A 6,137-nucleotide genomic window follows, 5' to 3' on the forward strand; every position below is an offset into this window, starting at 1 on the left:
AAAATTAAAATAAAATGTATGTTTAAACTTGGCGCACGGTGCCGTGAGTAAGTGTACGTTTCGCGGACCACATGTTTGTCTCCCACTCTCGCTAATTCACCGTGTGTAAGGGTCGAGTTATAAACTCCGTAACGTAACCGTATCCGTATAGCGTGGTTATAAACTCCGTATCGTATCCGTATGGCCGTACCGTATTCCGTAAGAAAAGTTTGGATCGATTAAACTTTTACGGTAGGGATACGGAGGGATACGGTAGGGATACGATTAAACTTTTACGGTAGGGATACGGAGGGATACGGTAGGNATATAATTAAAAAATAATAAAATATTGATCATAAACATTAAAAACATAGTTATCATCAGTTTTTTTAATTATTAAAGTTTGTATTTATGTCATTAAAACAAAATTTCAAAATATTTTTTTAATTAAGTAGAAAATATTGGAGAAATTATGATCTGAGAGATGTAAGATAGGGCCTTAAGCAAATCACAAATGCAGAAGCTCATCCCTCTCCAAACGTCATAAAAACATGTAAGTTAAAATCAATAAAACAAATAAAAACAGATTTTTTAGCATTAATTTATATCAGTTTCTCATTGTTTTTTTACCGAAAGAACTAAATTTTGGATCCCCTATGTACCCATATCCTGAGAAAATAGTCCCAATGATCTTTTATCTGGCCCTTGGAAGAAATATGAACTGGCTAATTAAATTGTATTACTATAAAGAAATTATAATTAAAACCGTAATTAGTGTAATAAGGAAATTAAGCAGTTAAATTATTAAATTTAGTTAATTTTCTAACATTTTAAAGTTTCAAAAACTTTAAAATGTTTTAAAGTTTTTGAAACTTTAAAACATTTTAAATGAATAATTAACTTTTGTTTATGAAGTCATCTCAAAAATATATTTTTATTTTAATAAATTATTATTTAGATTATCTTATTATCATATAATTCTATAAAACAACCTTTACAATGAAAGCATATTCTTGAGAATTATTAACATATGAAAAAGCCTTTTTATTCAGTTTTCTATGGATAATTTCTATTTCCTGTGATTACAGTGATCGGAATTTATTGATACTAATTTCAGTTCAAAGGAAACAATTCTTCCTTAAACAGTTGTGTTCTTAAAATTGAATTAGTTTCAATGGGAAACTTTTATTAATGATTAAAGATCTTTTCTCTATCTGAAGCACAGCCTTAAGCTGTCTCCTCCTTTGAATTGATATGCTTAGCATATTTAAAAAAGCTGGCAAGTGCTCTTGCTAGACTTTCCCGACACTCGAACAGGAGATTAAGAGGCCATTAGAGAGTCCGATAATTTTTAATTATACTAGGATATAAAATTTAAGCAGTAACAAGAGCTTAAAAGGAGTAATTTTGTTAAATTATGATAAAAAACTCCATTCAAAATATTTAAATCCAAAATACACTATGACACTAACTACAGCTTAAAATTGTGTAAGGCGCCATCTGTTACGAGATGTTATTAAAAACAGAAATTTCATATCATTAATTATTATGAAACGGCAAAAAGGCTTAATTTTAAGTGTAGAGATGGGATTTTAAAAATATCGTAAATACCAATAATGAATAAAATTTTCATTAAATCTAAACTTACTCGTGACATGACACATCTACCTTGAGTTCATTACTCCAAAATTTAATAGCATCAATCCCCTTATATACAAGTTATCATGTCAAATTTCGTTTTCTAATCTTTACCCCATCCTCAGATATTAAACAAAATAGATATCAACACACATATATATTGGAGATATACATATATACAATATAGGCCTATAGCCTATGTGTGTTAATACATATTTTGGGTTCAGGGGTCGCAAAAAGTCAAAAATAATTGACACAATTATAATACTTTTCCAAGTTACGCTATAACAGCTGGGAAAGTAAAAAGCTTTCAATAATCAAAGGAATTATTTAACAAAGATTCTTATTAGTATCGTATCTCTAAGAAATCTTTTAATGATTTTTCTTTGGTCTGAAGTTCTTAATAGCTGTAGTTTTTGAGTTTAAATACATATTTGTACAGTAAGTGCCCTTTGATGAAAAGCTTCTTAAAAATCTATATCGTGCGTTTTAGGAAGCGTTTCTTAAAAAGTTTCCTTAAGGTGTACTTCAATCATAAGAAAACAATCATTAATATGTATTTCACGGCTCTGTTGCATAAAACTTTTGTAACAAGCTTTACAAATTACAAGCAATATATGCTGAATATAAAGTTTTGTAACAAGTTACAAGCTACTAGTCTTAAACAATTTTAATTGAATAAAGTTACTTATAATCAGTAACGAGCAGCAAGTACTTGCTACAAGCTACAATTATTAACCTATAAGTCTTGAAGCTTGTAAGAAGTAGCTTGTACCCAAACCTAAGAAATTGCCCCTTTTATTCTGAAGCATTACCTTTTTTAACTATAGTCTTCTTTAAACTGAAATATAGTATCAAGAAGGATCCATTATTTATCACACGAATCCCTTAACAAAGACTTCCAAATGTTGTATTCTATAAATAGCTTTTCTTAATGAGTACTTCCTTAGATCTAAAATACGGCCTTTTAACTTCTCCTTTGAACTGGTGTACTGAATTTACTATAGTTCATTCTTCTCGCAAAAGAACTAAACTCTTCCCAACATTAAATATTATTCCAAAAGCGAAAGGACAAATAACATAAGCCAAAAAACATTTTAAAAATTTACGATATATTTCATTAATTTGAGAATTTAATTTTTTTTTCGTAGAAGTAAAAAGCCATTAACACAATCTAAATGGATCAATAACTTTAAAAAACATTAATAGAATACACTTAGATTTAAAATATAAGTCTTCTATTACAAATTTCTATGTGAAAGAATGAAGAATAATNCGATTAAACTTTTACGGTAGGGATACGGAGGGATACGGTAGGGATACGATTAAACTTTTACGGTAGGGATACGGAGAATTGACCAACTGCACATACGTTAAGTCGCCATCAGTCAATGTACAATCGGAAGTTGTGCCGGAAGCAACCGACGAAACTGACAAATTGATGGAAACGTAACTTTTGACTAACAATGCTGTTTCTGAATAATATAAAATTTTAAGATAAGAATTACTTTGGTCATAAAAAAAATAGAAAAATAATAAAATGAATAAATAATTATAGTGTTAGATCTAGCAATAACTACCGATGATTTTGCGCATGCTCACGATGGACTGCTTCGTAAACCGTAAAAAAGTTTGTTACGGAAAAGGCCTTGCGGTAGTTTATAACTATTGCTATAGATATCTAGTGTAGCAAACATTTACGAATACGGATACGGTTACGTTACGGAGTTTATAATTCGACCCTAACATACCAGTCGGTTGGGATCTATTGTTATGCAAATTTTGTGTTCCCATATAACCCAAGTTTGTCTTTATTTGTTTTAATATGCTTTTATTTTTTGTATTTTAATATTAATATCAAGTCAATATAGAATATATGGTATGATGTGGGATATAATATTAGTTCGGCTTATTTTTAATAGTTACTTTCAAGCAACCAGAAACGACATTTATTCGGCATCTTCTAGCCCCATAGGTGTCAGTTAAATAAGGGTCTACTTTATTTGTATATTATTTACATTAAAAAATTGCAGATCTCGAACGTCATTTTTCGTTTATATGTATGAACGAAAAGTGACGTTTGAGACCTGCATTAAAATACTTTTCTGTTAAAGTGGATAGTCGGTTATCAAAAAAAGTTTAAAACCATTGCAATAGGGAATAGTCATAGTCAATAGTAAGCATTAATCGTTTATCTTTTACAATATACTCAAACCTGTAAAGAAACAGAGGAGGTCCCACTTTTCTCAGTAAGCTATAATAATATACGAAAAAAATCAATTAAAAAAGTAATTTTTTACCTTTTATAAAAACAAACCGTTTTATATAGCTTTCTTGTCATGTTTTTAATGTTTAAAAATTAAATTTTAGGGCTTTCTGTAATCAGAATGCGATTCAAATGGTTTTTCTGTCTGGGCTTGCTAATACAATCCTTTAGTGTTGTATACATTAAAGAAAATCGCAAAAATGCCTTTTAAAATGTAGAAAAAAAAACACTTGATCCTAAAAGAAAAAACCTCTGTAATTTATCATCTGCAATATACTATTTCAAGTCACCTATTACACTAACTTTGTGGAAAAAAGATTGGAATCACATATCGCGATACCCCACTTCAACAAAAATTTTTCAAGAGGTTAGTCTCTTCTTATCCGCTCATTTATCATCATTGCTAACAGTCTTGCAAAATATTTTCTTTACTATAATAAAACTCGTTTAAACGCAAAACAATAAAAACGCAAAAAAGTAATTAATTGGTAATGATAAATGACACTTTAATCGCAGACAAGACTGTTTCTTTCAAGGTTGCGACTTTTTAAATCAATTTTAGATTATCTTTCTTAATTAAAGTTTTTATTTATACTGCTAATTAACAATAAGTTTCTAAACAATGTTAATATTTTACTAAAACGAAGCGATACATACAGTAACTTTAACCTATTCTTATTTAAAAACAGACATGCGGACTAGCTGAAAAAAAATATATAGGCTATATATATATACACATATATATAATATATATTTTTTTTTCTACGAGTCCGTAGGTCTGTTTGTGTATTCAAAATTAAAATTTATCATAACAAATTTTAATTTAATGCTTTTATTAAATCTTTATTTATAAATATGCCGCTTATTTTAATAAAATAAATGAACTGTACTTATGTTAAGAAAGAAAATATACACTTGAATTTCGGTTTCGTAAATTGTTCTGTTACTTTTGTATTCGGTCATGTAGTTTATATTGGTTTATTTCACGCTGGTTTAGATAGAGGAGATGTCTTATTTGGTCCGGGCTTCGGACACAGAAACAGGACTAGAGCTTGCGACAAAACTAATTTTTGATAAAAACCGGTCAATCGATTTTCGGTAAACCGCGGTTTTAGCAGAAACCGATTTAATTATTACTGTATCATTGTGTGTTACTTGCCATTTTTGACTTTTACTTGGCAGTAAGCTTAGATTTAAGATGATTCCACATAAGTGATGTACTACCAGAAAATTTCAGTGTAAAATTATAATTTATCATCCTTGTATTTTTTAAAAACAGTACCATTTGTGTTTAAATTTTAAAATTAAAATCAGCGTAAAAACTGGAGTGAATTAATTTCAAAACGATAAAGTTTTCAAATGCTATTTATTAAATTAGCATTTACTAACATCTGAAATTCTCTGGAATATTCGTGATACAGCCATATTAGTGAATCTAGCTAATATTTACTAAATTTATGAAAATAAAACATCAATTCTATTGAATTCAAATCGTTTTTTTCAGAAACCGGTTAATCGATTTCGAGAATTTCCTATTTTTACCAGCACTAGACAGAACCTGAGAACATTACTTGTTTATATAAAAATATGCTATGAGAATGATATAAACTAAAGTATCTTTTGATAAGTATAAAACATTTTTTAACTACAAGTATTTATATTATTAATTTTATTCGCGTAATTTTAAAATTTTCAGGCAGGAAGGGATGAAGTACAGTGACGTTTGTGCCCGAATCAGGCTCTATCCCTCTCCCAAACCTTAACAAAATTTAAATAAAATCAATCTCACTTCTCTCAGATCCTAATTGTTTGTTCAGTTTATTAACAATTAAACCAATCAGGTTGACTCAATTCTTTATTACTCATTTTATTTTTCTGTTTTTTCACTCACAAGTCAGTTTATGTTAATAAACAAAATTAATAAATTATGTAGCTCATATACAAAACGATTCGTTATTTAGTATTTTTTTTAAACTGTTCCTGCTCACAATGGGGTGATTGGGTGAAAAGGGCCGATACATCGACGGACCACCTCCCGAAAATATTTTTTTGTGTTTTACTCATAAAGATTAATTAATAATGATAAGCAAAAGGGTTTATAAACAGATATAAAGGATTTATAAACAGTTATATATATATATAAAAATCTGTTTATAAATCCTTTNAGTTGTGTTTGTAAACATTCTGTTGCCATATTACTTGCCACTTAACAAATTCTTTCCGTCTTTATATTTTTTTAATTAAATAAAACGGT

General features: G+C 28.7%; 1 long non-coding RNA gene across 1 annotated transcript; it reads left to right on the forward strand.

Annotated features, from left to right (window-relative positions):
- Window positions 1-433: 433 nt before the first annotated feature.
- Window positions 434-5,658, forward strand: LOC111630421. Its single transcript, XR_002757523.1, has 3 exons — window positions 434-532; window positions 5,388-5,496; window positions 5,580-5,658. It is a non-coding gene; the product is annotated as an uncharacterized LOC111630421 (long non-coding RNA).
- Window positions 5,659-6,137: the final 479 nt, after the last annotated feature.

Source organism: Centruroides sculpturatus, unplaced genomic scaffold (genome assembly GCF_000671375.1).
Source record: "Centruroides sculpturatus isolate CEXI.00-Female unplaced genomic scaffold, Cexi_2.0 scaffold620, whole genome shotgun sequence".
NCBI lineage: Eukaryota > Metazoa > Arthropoda > Arachnida > Scorpiones > Buthidae > Centruroides > Centruroides sculpturatus.